The 25,529-nt window shown below is 37.6% G+C and overlaps 1 protein-coding gene and 1 long non-coding RNA gene across 5 annotated transcripts in view; one reads left to right on the top strand and one right to left on the bottom strand.

Annotated features, from left to right (window-relative positions):
- KCNN2 (potassium calcium-activated channel subfamily N member 2) overlaps positions 1-25,529 on the top strand; it is a 150,948-nt gene that overhangs the window by 6,772 nt on the left and 118,647 nt on the right. The window lies entirely within an intron of this gene.
- LOC116548907 lies at positions 22,663-24,553 on the bottom strand. Its single transcript, XR_004267615.1, has 2 exons — positions 24,381-24,553; positions 22,663-23,354 (listed from the first exon to the last, which is right to left on the bottom strand). It is a non-coding gene; the product is annotated as an uncharacterized LOC116548907 (long non-coding RNA).

Genomic DNA, 25,529 nt, shown 5'->3' with positions numbered 1-25,529 from the left:
TGACGGGGAGGCTTTGTAATATACCAGCTCAGCAAATTTCAGCTTTGGTGGCATTTTTCAGTACCACAGACAGCTCAGTGCACCAGGCAACATTTTGTTCACTTTACTAATTACTTTTACACCTCACTACCAAAAATGAAATCACATTTTAGATCATAATATTTATATAACATCAGATTTAATATGAGTAATTTTTAGCTAAGGTGATATTAGACTTTTTCAGGTGATGTTGAACTTGTTTTCCGTATCTATCAGTACAGCTAAAAAATAAATGAACACCTAAGTAAACTTTAATAAATGCCGGTGTATCATGACCTTCTGACAAAGGAAAACATGGTAGGGATTATTTTTATACAATTTGGAAAGGTCCCTTCATACTATGTAAGTAACCTCTCTAACTCAAGTCTCAAGGTCAAATTATAAGAAAAACAGAAGCATGCTTTTCGGTGACTTTTTTAAAACTCCGTTCCGCAGTGGGGTTGGAGATACATCTCTGATGGAATTAGTACAAAACCAAGTTCAACTATTCTTTAAGCTCTTCAACATCAGAAATTTTCAGTGTAGCTTCCACTTCATCATTTCAGCTTCAGTATACTATTATGTTTCTTATAGAGGTAATTTTACATGAAAGAGATACTTAGTAGTTTGAGGTAGGCAAACGTAAGATTCTAAGCTGAGACAGAAAACCCCTTGGAGTAGTGGCTGATCTTTCTGGTTCTCATGGGACTTGAAAGAATGGCAGATGATATACTTTGAATTGGAAAACATTTTTATTTGTTTGTTTTTGTAATATACAGCTGACTTTTGAAAAACATGGGTGAACTGTGTGGATCCACTTATATGCAGATTTTTTTTTTTTTTCAGTAGATGTAGTGGGCGCTCCATATCCATGGTTCTGCATCATCAAAAATACAGTATTCACTGGCTGTGAAACCCTCATACAGAGGGTTGACTTTTCGTTTATGTGGGTTGCAAAGTACTGAAAGTATACATGGATTTTGGTGTCTGTGGGGTTCCTGGAACCAATCCCCTGTGGCTACCAAGGGACAAGTGTAATTATATAATAAATAGTAGAGAAAGCACTGACTTTTCTTTGTTACCTTTTGCAATGGAATAACTCTTCATCATCTTTCAACTTAGCTTTTCAGAGATGGACTCTATAGCTCTATAATTGGAAGAACAAAAATGAAAATTTCTCTTGATTTCTATACCAATGCCACAGAAAAGAGGAGAGAGTGAGTGAGGGTGGGAGCCTCACCTGGACTGGTTGGGGGGGGGTGGTCCCTGTCTACTAGTAGGCTCTGTGGTTTGCTATGTGAAGGCTGAAGTCTGAAGAACTAGGAAAGAATGCTCCCATTTCAACTTCTACAGAGAGCAAACAGATGTCTGTAGACAATGCAGAAAATACTGCATATAGTTACTATTTTTATTAATAGAATAACCTATACACATAATAAAAGTAATTCAAACAGTACAGCAGTGTTTAGAATAAAAAGTGAAAGTCATATTCTCTCAGTCATGTTTCTTAGAGGTAACCACTTTTAAGTTTTATATATATACATATATATATATACATACACACACACACACACACACACACACACACACACACACACCCCTTCAGGATTTCAGTAAGGAATATTTAGGTATACACCTATACCTTTCTTATATTTTGTAATATATCTTGGATGTTTATCCTCAGCAGCAGTAGGGACCTAGCTCTTTTTTTTTTTAGCAGGTACATAAGATCCTATTCTATGGATGTAGTATGGTTTACCTCACCAGACCTGATCTGAGAGCTGATAGGCAATTTGAAGTTTTCTAAGTTTTTCCTATTACAAGTAATATTAAATGAACATTCTTTTTTATGTATTTTAATTATTTGGAGTATTTACATACAGTAAATTTTCAGCAGTAGGAATGCAGAATCAAAGGGAGTTTGCATTTTAACGGAAAGGTATTTCCCACTAGCCCTCTAGAAATGCCGTCAGAGTTTATATCTCTGGTTTCCCACACATTATTCCTCTACAGCATTGTCAACACTGGATTCTATAGAAAGATTTTTTTTAAGGAAATCTAAAAAGTTTATCATCTTCTTGCAAAACAATTTTTTCATGACAAATTGTTTAAGAACAAAGCTCAAGGCCTCAGGCTTCTTTGCATCTATTTTTCAATATTTGGCAGTGCGTTATCTAATCTGCCAGCAAATGGAGTTATCTGAAGCAAATGTTTGCCAGAGTTTTGTTATTTCAGTTTAAAAAAAATGGAGGAGATTGTTGAAGATGAAGGAAGCTAAAGTAGAAGAAATTATCTTGGATTGGTCTTAAGGTTTCTGCTATAATAGCTTCATGCACCTGTGAGGTAGATAAAAATTGTAACAACAGGTTGAAGGTAAGACTCCAAAGATAGTGAGGTAGAAAAGTTGCCTGAATTTCTTTGTTGAGTGGTGGTCAGCTCAGTGACTGATGTCTATATTGCCAGCAACTTCTACGTCAGAAGTAATGAGATGATTAGTCCCTTTGACTTTGTGTATATGCTGTAGTAACGAAATCACTCAGGACTAATTTTCTCCACCTGCCTGTGTAAAGATCTCTGCATTATTAATGGGTGTAACGCTAAATAAAGCGATCCTGGTGTGTTTACAGAGCAGCATCACAAATGAATGAAGAGTGGAACTCTAGGTTTACCACAAATGGGTTTTCTAGAGCTTCCAACCTGTTTCTGGGCCATGTTTTGTACAGCTCGGAGATAAGGGCACTGTGGGCTGTCATCATCCCAAACCACATTTGGCAGGGAGCACCAAGGCAGCCTGCATTGATTTAACTTCAAAGAAGTTACGTTCGGTCAGGATAGAGAGCGGTTTTATGGGGTTGTTCTAGAGAGAATTTCTACTCATTAAGAAAAAATATAGTATTTGCTACTTTGGGAGTACATTTTCAACCTGAAACTCCTTTGGATTTCTATTTATAAAACTAGAAAACACATGGAGGAATCTTACTTATTATTAGGCCTAGTATCCCACCCAGCACAGGAATGTCCTCTGTGTCATCTTCAGTAAAAGTGAGTCACCCAGTTCCTGTTTGAACTCTTTTCCCAAGATTGTCAGTTCATACATGTACAAGCCTGTTTCATTCTTAGACAGCTCTTATTTTTAGCAAGATTTTTATGTTCAGAAGTCTCATTTATTCCATATTGAACATTTAAAAAGTTTTTGAGGTCTGCAAATGCAATGAGGAATAAGACAGGAGAGGCCCTTTCCTCTTGGAGCTGATATTCCAGGGAGGAGTGGTTAAGGAGAGACAAAAAAATTAATAATAAAATTTTTCAAAGTTGTGATAAATTCCCTAGGGGAGAGACAAAGGGCTGAGATAGAAAGTTGGGAGGCAAGGGTTGCATACATCAGACGGGACCATCAGGGGAGAACTTTCTGAGGAAGTAACATTTAAACTGAGATTTAAAGGGAAAAACCAGTATTGCCAGAGTCTGGAAACTACCTGTGTCACAGCCTCATGACCAGGAATTTACTGTGCTGAAGCAAATGAGAGCAAACCAGTGTAGCCCAAGCAGGAGCAGAGTGGTACCAAATAGAGTGGGAGGGGATGAAGGGGCCTGATTTTTGAGGGTCTTGAGGCCATGATAAGGATTTGTGGATTTTTTTTTTCTGATGTGCAGTAGGGAAGTCAGTTAACAGTTTAAAGCAGTCAAGGCTCATGATCTTACTTAATATTTAAGCACACTTTGTTTTGATGCTGTGAGAATTGGTCTGGAGACTATTAGGAGGTTGCTGGCAAGCTGTTTCATAGAGAGAGATGATGTTCACCTGGCTTAAAAGTGCCATTCTGCTCCTGCATGGGCTCTGCTGGTTTGCCCTCCTTTGCTTCAGCACAGTAAATTCCTGGTCATGAGGCCTTGACACAGGTAGTTCACAGACTGTGGCAATACTGACTTCTTCTCCTTTACGTCTCAGTTTAAATGTCACTTGTAGCAGCCACAGAGATGAGCAGAAGTGGGCTGATGCTTCTGTTGGTGGTAGAATGGACTTACCAGTGGATGTGGTAGGTAAGGGCAAGGGCCAATGCAAAGATGACTGATAGGGTTCTGGTTGGAGCAACTGAGCGTGTTGTACTGAGAAGGAAAGACTCAAATGGAGGAGCAGGGTATAGAATCAGGGATTTCTTTTGGCATAATGTATTTGAAATTCTGCTGATTGTATATGAGAGTCTGGAGTGCAGAGGAAGTCTGTACCGGATATTTAAATTTGGGAGTTATCAGCACAGAGACTATTTAAACCCACAGGAATTGATGAAATCACAGAGACAGAATAGAAAAATGAGAAGGTTAGAGTTGATTATTCTCTGACATCTAGAGGTTGATTAAAGGAAGAACTAGAAAGAGGAGACAAGAATGAATTGTCCCTGAGATGAAGGAGGCTAGGTTTTAAGGAGGGCACTGCGCTCTATGTTGAACGCTACCAAGGTCTGTTAATATGGGGTAGAGAAGTGCTTTGATTAAAGGAAGAAGTAGAAAGAGGAGACAAGAATGAATTGTCCCTGAGATGAAGGAGGCTAGGTTTTAAGGAAGCACCACGCTCTATATTGAATGCTACCAAGGTCTGTTAATATGGGGTAGAGAAGTGCTTTTTGGATTTGGCAAATTGAAGGTCATTGCTGACCTTGATAAGCAGTTTCAGTGGAATGGTAGAGACAGAAACATACTGTAACTTCTAGCATAAAATAAAAAGTTGATTTCCCTTTTGATGGGATCACAGAGCAAACATTTGAATGTTAGATCCATTTAAATATTCTCCTAGTTAAATAGTCCCGGTTTCTTTGAATATTCCTTCTCAGACACTGAATGTCGCTGTCACATCCTTCTGGACTTACTCAGTTACGTTGAACTTCCTCCTCACATGAGGTCAGAAACATACCCAGTACTTTGAGATAGGATCTTCCAGTGGGGTTTGTACCTCTCTTCATCAAAAATGCTGTATTATACTGACTCTTATTAGTCTAAAATGGTCACTGCTTCACAGAAACCTGCGCAGTGACACTTGTAAAATTGTTACTGAGCTAAATGCTCAGCTTTACATTTAATAACCTTTTTAAATAGCGTCTTGGTTTCAGACAAATATATCAGCCTGTCAGAATTGTTTGAATCATAATGCTAATGTTTATTTGACAAACCTTGTTTGGATTTGGAAAATCCTTTGTATGGACGCTCTGTGGAATTGGCAAGACTCCAGTGTTTAAATTGGTGCTAAATTCTGTTCCAAAAAGGTGGTCAATATTGGTGGCTCTGACTCGGTTTGCGTACCTGCCATTGACACATTTGACTTGTCTTTCTTAGTTTTGTGCTAGCTGTGAGTTTGAAAAGCAAACCTTTGGACAAGCCAAGGTCAGAGTTTAGAAGTAGGCCCGTTTTGTTGTTGTGAGCCATCTGCTCATCCGTGATGTTTGAACTCTTTGAACTCTATTAGCCAGCTCACATTTCTCTAGTTTGTGTACAATAATTTTATGAGGACTACCTGATCCCTTGTTAAAATCCACATTTTTTGTGTGTAAACTACAGTGTTAGGATCTTTCAGTCTATCAGTGATATCCAAGAAGGAAATAAGAATGATTTGCTTGTAATTTTGGTATATAATATAGGCTTCATGACCTAATCCCTTTTCTCTTAAAAATTGTGTTTTCTCCTTCAGATTATAAAATTAATAACTGTTCATTTTAGAAAATTTGTAAAACATAGGAAAATATAAAAAGTAATATAAATTAGCCTAATCTTGCCACCCAGAGATGACTATTATTTATGTTACCATATATTTATATAAAGTATATGGACATGCTATTTGATATATTGCTGTATAAGGAAATTTTATATTCTCTTCATATAACTTTTTATTTTGTTTCCTCATATTTAAACATTCTCAATACTGTAGATGCAAGTTTTTTTTCCCATTACACAGATATAATCAATTTAATTATTTTCCCTATTTTGGACACTTAAAAATTAGAAATAACATAATGTAAGCATTTTTTTTTTTTATAACAAATACCCTTGGGGATTAAGGTGATTTCCTAAGGGTAAACTGCCAAGAGAGAAATACTGATTTAAAGGGTATTATTTAAGACAACTGATAGCTTGTAAAAATATTGTCCCAAAAGTTTTCATCAGTCCTTTTATTTTTTAAGTGCTTTCAAACGACTTTATTAAATGTGGTTCATTGAACTGATATGGTGATTTCTGCAGTATCTAGGCCCAGTATGCCAGATAGTATTGAGTATCGTGCTGTGTAAATCTGGGAATTTGCTTCTCTGGGTCTCCTATACTTTTCCTAATTCTCCATGATCTTGATTTTGAAATATTGGCTAAAAAGGCTTCTGAAAGGAAATCCCTTTTGAATAATTAAAAACAATTACATAGAAACAATAGGAAAGCAATATTGGAAGATAACTTTGTTTCCAGATATTCCCAATTGTTTTCATTGTGGGAAGCTTTAAAAGCCATGATTTCTAATAATTTTCTCCGTAAACTTTCTTGCTGAGCAGAGCAATAGGACTCTTCTTTGTGTTGACTGTTTTTACAACATAGCTTTGTGGCTCTGTGTCCTTGCTCTGGAGCAGTCTGCCTGGGCTCCTTCCCAGCTCTGGCGCTAATCAGCTGTGTGACCTTGGACAAGTTACTTAATCTCTCTGAACTTCAATTTTCTTGTCTGTAAAATGGAAAATATAGAGTACCTTTCTCATGGGGTTGTGAAGATTAAGTGAGTATATAAATATATATATATAACTTAGTACACTGCCTGGCATGCGGTAAGGGCTATTTACATGTCAGCTGCTGGTTGTTGTTGACTACTTTGCAGTTTGTTGAAGTGGAAGGGTAGGAAATGGAGTCTAGCTTCTCTGGGCTTTAGAAAATAATGATTTTTCCCCCCTTTTCTTATGAAACTTATGAGAGAGAACAGAAAAAAGAAAGTGGCCATTCAAGCAGTGTTTATTAGTTTATTAACACTTAATCCAGGGTGTGTGTGTGCAAGCACGTGTATATTTTTAAATGAAAGCTTTCGCTGTCTGTTAAGGACAGCCATTTGTTTTTTAAGCAGATTTAGTTCTGAATCTTCCTGTGAGCAGGTTGACTATCTTAGGAGAGACTTAATAATTTTGTCTTTTAGGTTTCAGATCTGTGATGAGTGTTCAGGTACTATGATGTTAGGCTAACAGTTTTTACCAATATGGTCATTTTCTCCATACATTTACCATTGGTGTGGCTTCATCCTGGAATCAAGGCCCTTTCTATGCTGCATTAACTCCTTCAGGCATCACAGCTGACTGCCTCTTTTCACCACTAATTAGGACCCTGGTGACTTAAAAGAGTTAAGTGAAGCACTCAGAAAAGTAAGCAAAGGGAGTAATTTGGATGATGGAAAATTCTGGTGTTAAACTCCTGCTGAAAGAACAAGAGGTAGTAAACAGCCCTAGGCATACATGTAAATGACCGTAGTTGATAGTATACCTGTCTGTATTCTTTGTAGGTTTACAGGATATTTCAATGGAAAGTGCATTTTCTCTTTTTCTGGACTGGGTTTATTTCTGGTAAGAGTTTTGTTTCCTTTGCTACCCTCTACCACAGTGCATGGAGTACACTGGTCTGAAAGAACTGGGAAGAATTTCTGTGTGTAAATATGATAAGTAACATCTTGAAACATTTTGGGTGTAGTGATTGTCTTGCTTTTTATCAGGGAGCTTGTATCTTTTCTGTTTTGTTTCAAATAATCATTAACTGAATCTACATTATTCCAGTACTTCCTTTAGAACAATGCATTACCATTGAGTGAGTTTTGGACTTTGCTTTTCAAATTTATGAGACACATTGGGGTTTATACATTGTAAACTTGGACTGAATTATGTAGACCATTCTAACAACTGATATTCTACATCAATAATGTGTCCTTTGCTTTCTTTAATATTCTGGGCATTTTTGCCTAATTATATAACTATCTGTAGTGATTATCTAGTTTTAAGTTGGGATTGTTTTGGCCCAGGTAATTTGGCTACTGAGACTTTATTGTCTGGTTACTGAGTTAGTCGTCATCTGTCAGGAAGCTTTCATGTTCCAGGGGAAATTCTATGCAATATTTGCATATTCATTTTGACAAAGACATACTGATTTTTCAGAGAAAGTATAAAACACTATAGTATGCTTATCATGCTTTTCACCTTGGATAATACTTTCCTTAGAATAGTGTCTGCTGTCACAGGGTTAAAAACTGCATGGGTGCTAATTCATGAACTGTTTAATTTTTTACTGAGTGGCTAAGAGAAACTATACCCTAGCTTTGAATAGTGAAGTATTTAAGAAATTGATAGTAGAGTAAGAAATTGAAAAGTAATGATGAGGCTGAATATTGAAGTCATATGTGTATAATGTAACATAAAAGTGATGGCTGTGGGATGTATCATAGTAATCTCATGCTTTTTCAAAGGTACATCTAATACTTTTAGATGTGTACCCAAGCAAAGATATTTACTGAAAACTTGGTTTTATTTATGTGGAATTAACTATGAAGTTTTAAGACTTAAAAGTCTTAGCTTTTAGAAACATGCTGTAGGTCAATTTTCATATAGGTAAATCATGACTTTTTCTTACTTGGAAAAAGTCATGTCAGTTTGTCTCTTGAGGTGAGGATACTTGAAGGTATATTCATTTAGCTATACATGTAATTGGTTTAAAAACCTTTAGCTTACTGCTTGAACCTCTTGGTAATGTTGCAAATTTTAATACTGTTGTTGAAAAATATTTTGAGTTAGAATTTTAATTCATCGTTAGTATTTTAGTCAATTTACTAGTTCCTATTTATCAACATCAAAGAGAATATTTAATAAAAATGCATTTGAGCAGACTTCTACAATTTAAGCAGAGGTGATACAAAGAGAAATCTCCAGTATGCTTATTATTATTATTTTGCAAGAAGAAAGCAAAAACAACACAGTTCAGGGATGAAAATTAATTTTTAAAACTATTTTTGATTTTGTATTCACTTTCTCCTGTGGAGTTTTTATATCATTTAAAAAAAAGACTCACCCTGCATATATATATTTTTTCCTTTAGCATATCTATTTCACATAGTCTCTTTTATCTTTTTGACAACTGTACATATTTTTCTGTTAAGTTTTGACCACGTTCTGCTTCACGTCTCCCAATGTGTCCTTTGGGTGTTTCTTACACTGGGGGATGAAGATCCAGCCCACTCACTGTCATGTTCACTGTCTCAGTCTGGTGCTGTGTATGCAGATTGCTTCAGTGGCAGCTGTTTAGAAATAATTTATCCATCAAATATGTCTTATACAAGTAGCCACAGAAGGAAAGGGGACTTGTGTTTAGGACTTTGTCCCTCAAACCCGTGTCAGAACATTCTTCCTGCACAGAGACCACACAGAGCACTCAGTGGGCGAGCATCTGCTCTGCAGTATTTACCCAGCAGCAAGAGGTCTCCTCTGCACCAGTGTGCAAGAACACAGGTGGCCGCAGCAAGGTTATCAGTGTGATAGAGGGTGAGCAGAAGTCTCATCTTTAAAACCCCAATTATACCTGCTGCCATATGGGAACACAATTCAGCAAATGAAAAGCAATAGGATTGGGAGGCTGATGGTAGGGGAACGATAGGCTCAGATGCCCTTGTGACATATGCTCTATCTGCATTTCCAGGCTGACTGCAAATTTTCATTAATTTGCTCACATTTTCTCTCTCCTCTGTTGTGTGAATGATGACCTGTACACTCAGTGGGGTCCAAGCTGTTGATTTATTTTTAATGTTTTTCTTAAACATAATTGGGGAAATTACAATGAGGTGTTACAAGTGTAGCTTTCCTTACCAAGGCGGTAAAGAAAACAGGTTTTAAAATCATCTCATTGGCCAGGCACGGTGTCCCACACCTGTTATCTCAATGCTTTGGGAGGCTGAGGAGAGAGGATTGCTTGAAGGAAACCAGGAATCGGATACCAGCCTGGGGAACATAGGAAGACTCCATCTGTGCAAAAATAAATAAAACACTTAGCTGGGTGTGATGGTGCATACCTGTAGTCCCAGCTACTTGGGAAGATAGCTTGAGCCCTGGAGTTCAAGGCTGCAGTAAACTGATTGCACCACTATCCTTTAGCCTGTACAGCAGAGTGAGCCCCTGTCTCTTAAATTTTTTTTTTTTTTTTAATTATCTCATTGACTTTATTTCAAATTTGCCTAGCGGCTCCTTTTGAGGAACAGCTCTCCCTACCCTGTGGTCAGAGACCCCCACTGTCTGTGTGTACATAACCTATCCCTTTTTCAACCTCCCCAGCCTGGTTTGCATTTAGGAATATTCCTGGGAACATCTACTGTGTTTTGAGAATACCAGCCATGTCAGGATTCCTACTCTGCCTCTGATCCTAAGGGACATATTGAGGATCTCTGATCCTCTTTAATCCCCTTAGGTGCATCATTATGATTGGAGGGTGGAAAATAAGCATAAGCGTAACATTTTCTAGTCTTGTTGGATGGTATCTGTTGCTTGTACTCATGTTTATGTTGAGTGTTAAAAGTTTGTGAGAAGCAGAAGAGCTGCTACTTGAAGGCGATAGATGCCACCTGGCTGGGTCTGTCACTGTCCAGCAGGGTGTGGGTGGCAGCACAGACTATAGACCCCAAGAGGACAGTGTAAGAGGAGAAGCCCGCGGGACGCCTTCTATCTAGACAGACACTTGTGCCTCTGGAAAGCAGCCCAGACGCCGGTTAAGAATGTTGGCTCTGGATCCAGACAGATTTGAGTTAGAACTCAGTTTTTCTTTGTGTGACCACGAGAAGACAGTTTTACCCTTCCCAGACTCATTTTTTCATCTGTAAAAGGGAAATGATCATGGTACCTATCTCATTAGATTGTTTATGGGATTCAGGGAGACAAGGTTTATGAAGAATCTAGCATGATACCTGGCACATCATAAATGCTCAATAAGTGCTAACTTCTGTTGTTCTTTATCATTATTGTTACTACTCTTCTATCTTTATTATTATTAAGTAAATACTGTAGCCTTTGCAAGGAAGCAGAGCCTAGAGGCTAGGAGGATCTCATGGTGGGAAGGGGGAAAGGCAATAATGCACCGTATTTCAAGGTAAAGTTGCTGAAAGTTCTGGTAAGAGGGACAATGGGAAGAGAAGGCAAATATTTGCTTAGATAGAACATGGCTTGGCAAACCACAGCCCATGGGCCAAATCCGCTCCCTGAACAAATCTGGCCTACATGTTTGTATGTAAAAAAAAAGTTTTGTGGAACACAGCCACGCCCATTTGTTCAGGTATTATATATTGCCGCTTTTGTGCTACGATGGCAGAATTGAGTAGTTGCAACAGAGGCCACATGGCTGGTAAAATTAAAAATATTTGCCTTCTAGTCCTTTACAGAAAAATTTTGCCAACCCCTGAGTTAGAGAAAATGATGGTAAGCAAAGGCAAGGAGAAACATGCCTGAAGGTGTTTCTTCTGCCTTTGCATCAAAAGCTATTTTATTCTTTGTTCTTGAGTTTTACTAAGGAAAGTGTGTGGTAGGCAGAGGTTCAGGTAGATGCCAATTGGGAAGTGCAGATTTTTGTAGGTGCAAGGCCTTCTGCTTTGGCCCATGATCTCAGGTTTCTGTGCAGGAGTTTGTACACCCGGGATTGAGGTGGAATTGTATGTTGAATTAGATTTACATCATTGCATGCATGAGAATGGCTGTAGTTGAAATTTCTGGAGCCTTGGCGTTGAGAGTCACTTTCAGGAGGGGAAGTAAGGAAAGAATGGCCTTGTTTGAGCCTTGGTGCTGCATAACTTAGTTTAAGAAAAGCTAGGCATCTCGTTGAGGCTTATAATGTTCTATAACAGTCATCGTGGCTTGCCTCAATCAAGAAGTGAGTCTCATTTGTTTCATGTTGTGAAGAAAATATTTTTTAGCTGACTGTTCTTTAACTTTGTATTTTGCCAAAAGAAAAAAAAGCCACAAATTAGGGTGAGACGTAGTAAAGTGTGTTTGTTTTTATCTTTTGGTCTGAAGTTCTGACAGCATGTATAATTTATTAATTTGCTTATTGCTGTTTCTAGTGATTAAAGTTATATTTCATGCAAATAATCTCCACTCTGAGCTGCCTACTGGCAACTCCCCATAGAAGTACCTCAGGGCTGCAGCTCAGCACCTCCCAGCCTACTCATCCCTCTCAGGCCTCCTTGTGGTAGCTGACATTTGCTGTCTTAGAGAAGGGCATCATGTCCTCCTGGGGCCCCAGGGAGGACCCTCGCCATCCCTTTTCTCCTGCCCATTTTCCCACACACTTGCAAGAGTCACCAGGATACTATGGCCACTCCCTCCTAGTGTCCTTGGCATTCTGCTGCCATTTGCTCTCTGCTGACATTCTTGTGTGTTGGTTCTGATTTCCAAACTTATTGACTCTTCCCAGGTCCTCCTGTAATCTCTTTTACGAATATACTTAGTGAATATTTTATAAATATTTTATAGCATATTATATGTTATATTGAGAAGTATAATATAATATATACCATATATATTGTATATAAAGTGTAAAAATATGTAAGTATAGAAAATTAATGATATTGTGTTATACATGTCATTTACTTATTTTTAAATTTATATTATTTTGTTTTTAGCTTAGACTTAGTATTTTCCTTTAACTCACTTCTTTTAGTCCCATCTTAAGTAACAATAGCCATGAGATTATAGTTTGTAGTACAATTACCTTTGTTTTCTAATATACAATACAGTAAAACTGTAAATAAACAACATGCCACCTGGACTCATCTCAAGGAACATGGAAAACTCCTTTTGGGAATTTCTGTGTCAGTTGTTGCTGTTTCCTTCTAACGTATATTAATGTAGTCTCCTGCTTCCCTCGCCCTGCCTCTTTCTGCTGGTCCATCTCTGCCCCAAACACAAACATGGTGCTGTCACAATTATTCTAAAATGATGCCGTAGCTCTCTCCCATTTCGTGATGATATTCTGTACTGTTGATTCCCGCAGTTCAACACAGAGCTACAGACTTTCAAAGAGAAAGGGATCATGATGCAATCCCAGGTTTTCCAAACTTCTTACCAGTGATTTCCCACAACTAATAATAGGTGTGAGTTTCAGTTTGTCATCTGGAAAATAAGTGTAATAGGGCCCATCTCATTAGCTACTGTGAGAATTCTATGCTTAGCCCAATGCTAGACACATAATAACCACACAGACTGTTACATTTGTATTTTCATTGTTGTATTAACCATCATTAATCATGACCTCTGTGATCCTTAGTTTCTCATATGTAACTGGGGATGAGGCACCATGAGGTTTTTGTTAGGATTGCACAGTAGGTTTGGGAAGCAGTTAGGGTGAGAGAGAGTAGCGAAGTGCCTGGTATGACATGTGGCCTTTGGAGTCCTCTAATGCAGGCCATGATTACAGTAGCACTTATCAGACTGTCTCTCAGTTGAGAGGGCAGCTCGCTGGGGACAGGCATCGTGTTTGGTTCTGCTGCACGTTCCAGGGATGAGCAGTCTAGTAGACAGACCTGCAGTGGATGCATCCAGGGCTCTCACATCTCATGTGTGGTGGCCATCTAAATAGTCACTGTGTTTTCATCTGTGGAATAGGTACAGCCCTCCTTGTTCCTTCTTCTTGGTTTACCAAAGGCTAATTAAGAATGTGGATAAAATAACCTATCATCTTAGAAGAGATAGGATGACAATCTAATAAACTAATAATAGTCTAATTAGTGTGCTTTTTCTTAGCATCAATTTTTTTCTACTCTTTTTCTGCAATAATGTTCTATATCACTAAAGAAATTTAGCTTTTTTTTTTTTTTTTTTGAGACAGAGTCTCACTCTGTTGCCAGGCTGGAGTGCAGTGGGGTGTGATCTCAGCTCACTGCAATCTCTGCCTCCCAGTTTCAAGTGATTCTCCTGCCTCAGCCTCCCAAGTAGCTGAGACTAGAGACGTGCACCTCCACACCCAGATAATTTTTGTATTTTCAGAAGAGACGGGGTTTCACCATGTTGGTCAGGATGGTCTTGATCTCTTGACCTTGTGATCCGCCCGCCTTGGCCTCCCAAAGTGCTGGAATTACTGGTGTTAGCCACCGCACCCGGCTGAGAGGTTTAGCTTTTAACACTTTATTGTCTGACTTTAAATTATTAGAATAGATAATGAAATGACTGGCAGTACAGTCAGAGATCGTTGGTTGAAATCATTGCAGTGCATTTGTTTCTATTATAGCTGTACTGAAAGAGACAGATTTTGTAGTTTGGTTGTAAGACTTGGCTGAAATAAATAAAAAACAAATGGGGCTAGATGCACAGATTAGCTTTAGATATCTCACTGGTATCTCTGTAAGAGACAGAGACCCCTTTGTGGGCCCCCTTCTATCCCTCCAAGAGAGATCACAGCATCTCCGCTGTGACTGTCCTCTTCTAATTCTTGATTTTACAAAATACCCTCTGATTTTTTTTTTTAGCTCATCTCTGACATAACCTCCTCTCTGAAGCCTTCTCTCATTATTTCAGAAATTTTATTCTCTTTCTTTTCTGAGCAACATTTGTGTTTGTTACTGGTTTTGTGTAATTGAGTTTTTAAGCCTCCTCTAGTGGTTTTCTGTGGCTATGTTTTACCTTCTCAAGAGCAGTTACACATCTTTTGCTCCTAAAGCTGCAACATAAGTTGTGCCAGTGTACGCTACCATCCAGTGTTGCTATGGAACTGAACTAGGGGAGGGGCAGGACAGGCTTCCTCATGATAGCGCTGGGCAATGAAAGGATGGGGAGTTGGATACCTGTCTGTTGATGGTTCAGGTTCTTTTTTAACCTGGAATAATATGATAGTGTTCATGGATCTGGACAATTCCACTTGCAAGAGAATGACAGATTATTATCCTATTAATAGATGACCAATGAAGTTCATGTTCTCTCCTATATATATTTCCTGTATTTTAATCATGGATCAGCAGTAGGCTTTGAAAATGGTTGCACAGAGGGTAGCAACATAGAAGACCTGGCATATGTTTTCTTTTTGTTTACCATTACTATTCTACAGTGCAATCCGTTCCTTCAAGAGCTGTTAAAATGGGATTTCCAGCTTTATTGGTTAGTCTTAACAGTGACCATGGCATCTAACTCCCAAGTGAGTGTTACCTCTTTTCCTTTCTGCAATATACAGCCATTGGAGACGTTTACTAAATAAGGTAGAGTTTTGTGTGTAGTGGATATTCCCCAGCCTGAACTCAAGTCCTAATTGTTCTATATGTAGATATCTATGTGAACTTATTGCTTCTCTTGGGAAAACAGTTAATTTCTAGTCCCGTGTTTAACTATATATTGGCATTTACGTTCTGTGTGCCATGTGATGACATTAGGAGATGCAAGTAATTCTGCTTTGAAGACCATAGATGGTCCCTTTCTGTGGGTGTTGGAGACAGAGAAAGAATGCTAGTGGAGAAGAGCCACCGAGCACAGTACTACTTTTCCTCTCAGGGTCAGTAGTTTTCTTGTCTTAGAAGAGACTTATTCCATTTTCCCATTTGTGCCACAAAATAAACTTTCTACCACAAAACAAATGGATGGATGTCATCTGCTCTCACAACTCCAATCATATGTCCAACCCTGGAAATGGGCCACTCCAAGGATTACCAGCTTACTTCACTTAAATCCAGGTGATTGGGCCTGTCTGCTCGTGTTCAGAATTTCTTTGTGGGTTGTTTGTGTTTAATATCATGCCTAGTTTTACAAAAGTGTTTCAGTGAACTTTTTATCAGTGTGTGAACTGTCTTGAATATAGCAGATAAAGTTAATAGAACAAATTTGTGTCTTAGTTAATATGTGTCAATTAAAAAATCAGTCAATCTGAAGACTCAAAGCGGGGTTGGCAAATGAATATCTAAGAAAAGTATTTTCTAGTTTGCCCAGATACCAAGCTATGCTAACTTAACCAGTCTGTGAACTTTAGTGGGGAAACTCTTTAGCTTGGTTTTATGCAGTTATCTGAAGGGTTTGCCTAAGTTTTTCTTAGCGTACATCCCCTGTTCCCAAATTTGACCCTCCTCTTGACAGTGTGGTCTATGTGTGTAGACCCAGTACTTTCTTATTGCTCTTTTCGTTAATATAGCATTTGGTGATTCTCTCAAATATTAGATGTGGCTGTAAAGGTAGCAAGAGGAAAGTGGTATTTCTTAAGGAATATGCTAAAAGATTGACTGTCTGGCTATGCTTGTGCATATGGTCTTAGAGGGGAAGGTGAGATAAAGGGAAGATACTAGAAGACATAATAAGCCCTACTTATTGCTTTTTTTTTTTTTTTTTTTTTTTTTTGAGACGGAGTCTTGCTCTGTCTCCCAGGCTGGAGTAGTGCAGTGGCATGATCTCGGCTTACTGCAGACTCCACCTTCTGGGTTCAAGGGATTCTCCTATCTCAGCCTCTCAAGTAGCTGGGACTACAGGCATGCACCACTACACCCAGCTAATTTTTGTATTTTTAGTAGAAATGGGGTTTTGCCATGTTGTCCAGGCTGGTCTTGAACTCCTGACCTCAAGTGATTTGCCTGCCTCAGCCTCCCAAAGTGCTGGGATTACAGGCATGAGCCACTGCGCCTGGCCCACTTAATGCTCTGAAGTGCATGTGGTACGGGGACAAAGGCCACCAACATGACTAATGGGGAAAATTGTGCAGTATAAAAGGAGTTAGGGTGTGTTTGCTTCATGCTTTATGGCTATATTTTAGAAAGGTAAAATAACTAGTATGTATCAAAATAACTAAAATATATCATGTGCCCACTGGGAACAAGCACTGTGCTAGGTGCATTAAACACATTGTCTCATTTCATCTACACTGTAATTCTTATTCAGCCAGTGAATAGCAAAGTTGAGAATCAAATTCAAACCTGTGATTTTGAAGGTTCTTTTCTTTTCTTTTTGCAGTAGGGCCTTTACTGTTAGGTGTGATTTTATCTGGAATGTATGAGAAAAATTGTAACACTTTTTCTGTCAGTTATAATCACAAAACAAAATAAACACCTCTTAAAAACTTATGATATTCAAACACTTGGTTTACTTTAATGTAGATGAGGGAGATAGTTTCCTCTGAATTTTACATTATGTTACCTTCAATTCACCGCAGTTGATTTAAGGAGACTTGTAGAACAATCTTTATCCAGAATTAGTTGTTCTGTGAAATAAGTATTTTTTTTTTCCATTTGTCTCTAGGGGTTGTTCAGAAAGAGCTATAGTGATAGAATAGAAGCCAATATTCAATTATCCATGAAAATGAAGTAGAGGATGGGAAGGAATGCTGATGACTGTAATAAAATCTCGATGTTATCTGAGTCTGTGCCGTAACTGTGCTTCACTCTGGGATTCCCATCTTAACCTTCTAATTCAAGTCTGACAGCATTTTCTTTGACATATTTCTCTAGAGTAGACACATATTTGGCCAAATTAAGTGGCATGGTACTCCGGGGAAAGATCTCTGGTAATCTGTATAAGAATATGAGGCACATTCTTCTAGTTGCATATGACCTGTAGGTTTTTTCTCAGATGTCAGCTCCTATCAATTGATTGTAACTGGCTGGAGCATGCACAGTGCTAAGAGTGATTATTCAGGCCACAGAAGGGCTGCACTGGCAAGGACCGGATTGATTGATCATGTCTGCCAAGACTGGAGGAGAGGGAAAGTGGGAGCCTCCGTGATACACATTTGCCATCACTTTCTATCAACTTCTCTATGCAAATAAATTATGAATCCTTATGTAAAATGGTTATTCAGTTTCAAAAATAATCTTTCAGGAACCGGTCTTAATTATGTTTTTTCTACATGTGCAGATCTGTCCCTAAGAAAGTTTATTTTAATAAATGTGGGATGAATGTGGTGAGTTGAGATGTTCTCTTATAACATTAAAGTTATGCAGATGTGTTGCCCTAATTTGTTTCTGTTGAGATTAAAGAGTCTGAAGCTTTAATAAACTGTCAGGCCACCAATATTCTCTCTTTCCTACCTGTATTTACTTGCTTCCTTCATTTCCTTCCATCTTCCTTTTTTTTCTCTTGCTTCCTTACTTCCTTCCCTTTTGTTCCCTTTCCCCCTTCCTTCGTAACATCACAGAAGTTAGTCCCCAGCCACCAAACTGTAAATTTTTTTTTTTGGTTATACTGTTGCATGTTTGAAATTGACAAATACTTGGTTTATATAACTGACATCAACTATAGGCATCATCTTCAATGCCTATAGAATTGAATACTGTGAAATAAAGGCCACTTTTTTTCTTGTGGTACATAGTGTTCTTTGTGATCTTCTTCCATTCCTTCAACCTCATTTTTATTGACAATATGCACACACATGTGTGCATGCAAACACACACAAACACACACATACATTATTGGAATCATCTTGACTTGTTTGGAGAGTCACAGCCCAAACTGTGCCATTCTTTCTGCTTTCTGTGCCTTTTACCTAGAATATACTACTTTTACCCAGGTGCTTTTGGGCTCAGCTCAGGTCTCCCTCTTCTGGCAAGCTTTTCATGAACCCAAAGGTTGAATTAGTTGTCCTTCTTCTGTATTAGTATCCCATAATAATAGTAATACTAATGTAATGCATGATAAATAGTAATAATGATGTACATGGGTTAATTGTTCAGCCTTTTTTTGCTAAGAGCCATACCTGGATTATCTTGTAATTCTACTACAATTTCATAAAATAGATATTATTATCTAATTGAAAAAAGTGAAGTATAGAGTAGTTAAAAATGACTTGCTCAAAATCAAGCTGCTTGAGAGTGGTGGAATCTTCGCAAATAGAATAGTGATTATGTGTTTACACAGAGTTTTCTTGTCTTGTATTTTGATTTCTTAGACATCACAGACCATTTCATTGATTACTGGGTCTCTACCAGGGGCTGGCATATGATACAGGTGGAAAAAAACAATTGTTCAATTAAATTTGATTGAATTCTTACTTATAGTGGATATAACCAGCCTATCACTTCTCCTAAGTTTGGTATGTAGAAATATGTAGTAAAATGGCTTTCTTTATAAAAATTTACTTCAGATTTTTAATCTTATTTGCCAATTTAAAAATCATGCAGCTTTGAATCCCACCTTTTTAGCAGTATCCTTAGTTTTGAATTTAATGTGATAAAAAATATAAATTGAAAAATTCCCACTATCTGAAAGGTTGAGCCACAATCTGTTTCTCTCATTCTTACTCTATGTGTTTGTAATATAAGCACCTATGGAGGAATATAGAGAGGGGGAAGGGGTGCTGTAAGTTAAGGGAGTAGTTGTCTAACATGTCAGCAAATACTATAGTCTGTCTGCCTCTTAGAATTCTGAGAGATTTCAGTCTCTACTTACTACCCACCGTTTATCAACAAGGTTGGTGACTCTTCTTTTTGACGGAGAACCCTCCTTAAGAAGTATGTAGATTTCTGCTCCCTACTGTTCTTACTTTCTTCATCCTATCTTTAGGATGCCATACTTTTACCTTAGGCCAGTTAGCAATCTTGAAATACTTTCTGGATATATGTTATTCCCCATAGCAATTAAGGTAGAAAAAGATGAGTCTGTGCCATAACTTGTTTCGAATTCCCATCTTAACCTCCTAATTCAAGTCTGACAACATTTCCTTTGACATACTTCTCTAGACTTATTTTTTTTGACATGCTTCTGTAACTTGTGTTCCAGAGAAAACCTAACTTCATTGTGGACACTTGATTATTTCTTCTTTAACTAAGGTACAACACTGAGAAAGAGTATTTGTCTGAATATGAATCCCAGTAATACACCTGGATAATCTTTATTAAAAATCATCAAACCCAGCCCTGACCGACAGGTCTTACCATGCAGGTATTCAGAGCTAATCCCATGATTTGTGCTTAATCATTGGTGTGGCTGCTTGTGACAGACTTGCCACTTAATGTCTATTTTGTCATGTTATTTTAGAACCAGGGAAGTAACTATTAATGTAACAACATATGGCAGCCATTACATAGTAAAGTAGAATGTTTTAAAAAGAAAGTTTTTGGAATTAAACACTAAGCTACCACTTAGTGCATTTTTGCTTAACCTTGACTGTTAACAAACTGGTTTTAATGTGTTTCATAATGCTCTATTATAACTAACTTTGAGAGCTTCACTTAGAAAAAAATTAAAAGCAGCTAAAAAAAAATTCCCTGTGGTTTTTGTTCTTAGACTTTGGGCTCATGTGTCACATGCTTCTGGCATGTGTTCCCAGTTGCTAAGGCTCTGAGCAGTGGAGCCCGAAGAATCATTCTGGTGACTTTCTTCTTTCATAGCTCCTTCACTGGTTTCAGCTCCAACAGAGCCTCTTCGTTGTACATTAGAAAAAACAGAAGAAAGGCCCCACAGCCTGCAGCTCTTAGCGAGACTCAGAGACTAGACTCCCTGACATTAGAGATGTTCATTCTCAGAGTCTCTCTAGCTTTTTGCCAGTTGGCAGTAGAGGGCTTTGCTCTCCTCCTCTGCTCCCACCCAGATATTATTTATCATAGGAGAAAAGGAATATTACAGTTGAAAAAGGCTTCATTTTCTTCCTAGCCTCTTTACCTGTTTTCTGTCTGTAGAGACAACTGCCATTCAGAAACTCATGTGTATCCTTCCAGTCCATGCTTTTATGTGTTCACTAAATAGAATAGTATTTATAAACAATATAGTTTTTACATTCTTTCAATTTCATAGATGCTATGCTGTACCTATTATTTTACAACTTGCTTTTTTCCACTCAACATTATATTTTGGATGTATAGTTTAGCTCATTTACATTTTTATGGCAACTGTTATTTTTGTACCTATTTCTGACATTATTTTGAGTTCGTAATGTTTTCACTGCTTCTATCTTTCTCCTTTCTTTCCTTATTTTGGGTGATGTGAAATATTTAAACATTCATTTCTTTCTCTGGCAGTTTAGATGTTATGCAATTTATATTCCCTCTTTTAGTGGTTACTCTTAAATTTTTAGCAAATATGTATATTTAACAATGTTTAAGGATCATCAGAATTTCTGTTCTTCTTCTGTACAATGTAACAACCCTTGGAGGGCTTCATTCTGATCTCCTTTCGTCCTTCCATCATACTATTGATGTCCAGCATTTTATTCACACCTTGATTTTTGACTTCCTCCAAATTAATTATTGTGGTTATGTTGATAATTATAATTTTATACAGTCTGTATTTATACATGCTGTATTTACTAGCATGGTTACTTGTGTCGTTAGCTCCTTTTTTCTGGTTTCTGTTTACTTCTTGCTGCATGCAGAGTACTCCTTAACAGTCACTTCTGTTCTCAATCTTTTGTGTCTCAAAATGTCTTTCACCTTTTCCCCCTGAGAGGTAGTTAATTCTGTATAGACTTCAAAGCTGACCATCATTTTGTTTCAGCACTTTGAAGTTTACAGTGACTTATTCTATATCAAAGTTTTTATTTTAACAGTCTGGATAGGAATATTTCTAAAATTTAGACATAATTTAAATAATGATTTTACATATCCCTGCATTCAAAAAGAGGATCAGTTAAGTCCCATAGAGTCTTTGTTGAGGTCAACACTTATTTGGAACATGAGACTTTTCATTGTGTTGTGATACAGTGATGTTCTCTGGTAGTTGATGTATGTAAGAATGTTTTATCTTTCATTAGATGAGTTAAGACTTGGATTTTTTACGGCCTTGTATCTGCTTTTTAGTGGTGTGTGTGTGTGTGTGTGTGTGTGTGTGCGCATGTGTGAGTGTATGTGTGTCTTTCCTCTCTGTCAATACTTGCTGCTATGCCTGATTTACTAAATGTAATAATTGTTTTCTTTTAATCAGCTGTTTTTTTTCCCCCAATATATATGTTTGTTTCTCCTTTGCCAAAAGCAAGGGCCCTAGATAACCAGACTGGTCAAGAATATATGGCTTCATTTGATGTTGTCATTGGCGTTGTCTCTGTGGTCTTTGTAAAAACATTTTATACTGGCTAAGTATGTGACAAGTTGCAGTATGCTTATGATGGACACAGGCTCTGAAGCCAGATTGCTTGTGTTCGTATGCTAACCCTGTACCATGTAACACTAGCAAATTCCGTAACCTCTGAGCTTCAGTTTTCTCTTCTCTGAGATGGAGATAATTATAGCATACACCTTCTTGAATTGCTTTGTGTTTTATATGAATTAATAACAACAACAGGTTAGAACAGTATCTGGTCCTGTTAACGTGGTGAGCTAAGCATACTTTAAAACAGCTTTCAAGTTTCATCTCAAATACCATGTGGACTATGAGGTTCTATACAACTGAAGTTAAAAAAGTTTTTAGAATGAAAAATATCTAACTGGGAAAAAGACTAAACTAGGACGTAGTCTATTTCTGTTATCACGGGCATTGAATGTAATGTGCAAGTTTATTTAAATATTTGCTTCTGCCGGAAAGCAGGAGGTCATCTAAGACCAGGGATAAAGATGTCACATTGGAGAAATCATAATGTAAATTAGTGGGTAACCATTTTTTTGCTTTATAAGTACTGATTTGCTTCCAACTTTTCAGTACAGCCTGATGCCCCCATCAAAACATATAAGTGCTGAAGACCTGAACTTTAGCTTCAGGTTTTTCAGTAACTCACACTGTGACCATGACCAAATTCTTTCAATTGCCTGTGCTTTAATTGAACTCTTATAAGGGCAAATGAGATAATAATTGTGACCTAGCTTTTAACCAGCTTTTTAAGTGCTTAAAATAACTAAGATGGTGCTAATACATTTTAGCAATGTAGCAATATTAATATGCTTCGAATGAAAATGTAGAGTTTTTATCGTTTCAGATTAAATTTTAAGAATCTAACACGTTGGCTTATATTTAATTATTTTGTGGTTTGAGGCCTTACCAGGCTTATTTTATTTATGATTGATCCCCCATCTACTTGCAGAAATGATTTAAGGATACTTACCAACATTTATAAACTATTAAAATAAGTAAAAATCTGACCATGGAGAAATTTTGAATTTCACATTCATCTAACCTTGATTTTCATCCTTTCCAGTAGCTACAATCAGTGATGTTGGTCTTTGTATTAATCCCTCCTCATTCTATCTGTAGTTAGTTAAGGTTACATTTATTGGAGACCAGATTTTGACACAGTACTGAAGTGAACTGTTATGAAAAAAAATAACATTTATTGAGCACTATCTTTTTAGTCCTATGACCAGGCCTCTTTTCTGAAGTTACAGAGCTCATCAATGGTGGCTTGTCAAAATCAACTCTAGATCTGCTTGACTCAGTTCCAGAGTACAGACACATAATCCGTATACCACAGTGCTTTCTGTGATATCAGTTCTGTTGAGAGAACCAAAAAGGGGAAAATGATTATTTTATCTTAACAGAGAAGTTGAAAAGTAATTTTTAGAGGAAATTTACATAAATTCCCTAGTAATGTGAATGCAGATATAATTGCATGACAATATGTCAACATGTGTGCAATGCCTTTTGTGGGACCACAGAAGGTGTGGGGCTCTGGTGGTGAGAACCATGTGAAAGGAGGTTAAGATTCTAATTAAGTCTTAAGAGCAGCAGAACGTGGATTTATTATACATAACCTTAACTGTCACTGCATCCTAGTGGATAATTCTAGGATTTTTGACCTGAAGGTGAAGCTCTTGCCTAAGTCAGGAGAAGACAATTTCAGAAACTCATTATTTTGGCAAATGACAAGAATACTTCTTTCAAAAATAGGTACAGCTGGAATTTCTAGAGTTTTTCCCAATACTGACATTGCTCTTATCTGTCTTTCCTTACCCATTTTTCTTCCTCCTCTTCATGGCTAATTTTCTGTCTTTATATCACAAGTTGTTATTTAATTCATGTACTTGTACCTCTTTGAAGGTCCATGGAATACTATTATTTATTCATTTGGTCACTTTTACTAGGGACAGCAGGGTGGGTGTTAATGCATACTAATTGTGTAAGATTGATATTATTTTTATTTTCTTTTGTAGCTGAAGCGGTTGAAGTTTAGAGAGATTAAATATATTGCCCCAAACCACTCAGCTAGTAAGTGGTCAAGCCAGAAATGAAATCCAAGCTTCTCTGGCTTCCAAATGTGTGTGTGTGTTTCCTATGAGTCACACTACCAGATATTCAGAGCAGTTGGTTGATATTTAAAAGGCATGAACAAAAGCCACCCACCCCAGAAATAACTCTACCGCTCAATAGTTATTGTACTTTAAATTCCAATGTTTGAGATGCATTTCTTCTGCATTGTTGGCTGCTCTCTCCATAAAGTGTTTAAGTTAAAAATATTATTTTTCTTTTGTAAATATTTACACAACACTTTAATGAATATTAAATTAAATGTAGGTATACATTCCACTGCTCAAGTAACAGAAAATCCACCTGATGGTGACTTTAACAAATGGGGTGGGTGGCTGCTGGTTCAGTGGCTTAAGATATCAGGGCTGGAATTACTGTGACTCTTTTGGTCTTTTTTTTTTCACCATCACAGGGTGTCTGCTGCAGATCCAAGTATCGCCTCTGTTTAGGGCTGGAGGAAGGGAAGGAAGAGGTCTATGTCAGCCATAGCTGTCTTTTTTTAATCCAGAAACACAAAGATATTCTACTATGTCTGGAGCAACCTTTTGCTTATGACTTCAGGTTGGAACTGCATCATATGGCTACACATAACTGCAAAGGAGTCTGGGGAAATGGATATTTCTGTAGTGGAGATAGGCAAGAGAGAAGGATGGGAATATTATTGGGTTAGCCACTTCTCAGCATTGCCTGCAACATATGACATGTGTTGATTTCATTATTAAAACTACTTTCTGAAACAGCAAATAACATTTCCATCTTCACAGATGGCAGAAATAGGGTCAACAAAGTGTGAATGACTTCCCAAGGTCATATCACAAGTTAGTAGCATATCCATCATCTAAGCCTTAGTTTCCTGCATTCCAACAAGTTTTTTCTTCATACTTTTCTTCCTGCATTCCAGCAAGTTTTTTCTTCATACTTTCTCCCAGATAGGAGTTGGCAGTTCAGCGATTAATACATTAGTTTCACATTCCTACTCCTTGTATGCAGAAAAGTTTCAGGGTGGTGAGAGTGAACAGGGTTGGGCATGAGGCTTCAAAAGAGAGGAAGGCTCCAGGATGGATGATGAGGGGATGACAAGCATCAGCTTTGCTCATTTCCTCTGAGTTTTGCTCAGGATTGGTGAATTCTGAACAAAATTCTTCTGTTTTTTTTTTTTTTTTTTTTTTTTTTTTTTTTTTTTTTTTTCCCCTCCTGCAGTTTTGGGCTGAGGACCTTGGAGAAAATCTCAATGAGACCATGGAATAGTCATCTCTCCCCTTCTGTTTGTCTTTTGACCTAGTCTGTGACTGGCAACTGTAGTCTCACTTCTTTGTTGAACAAATCCAAGCAACATCTTAATACAGAAAACCTCATTACTTGGCTTTCTTCTGTAGTGGTGGTTCCCCTGCCACCCTGCTAGTTTCTAAGGAAGGAAGCTTT

The sequence above is a fragment of the Sapajus apella genome, unplaced genomic scaffold, assembly GCF_009761245.1.
Source record: "Sapajus apella isolate SASKATOON/1434 unplaced genomic scaffold, GSC_monkey_1.0 scaffold1, whole genome shotgun sequence".
Lineage (NCBI taxonomy): Eukaryota > Metazoa > Chordata > Mammalia > Primates > Cebidae > Sapajus > Sapajus apella.
Note: the sequence above shows the minus strand (reverse complement) of the source record. Positions and strands in the feature narration are given on the sequence as shown.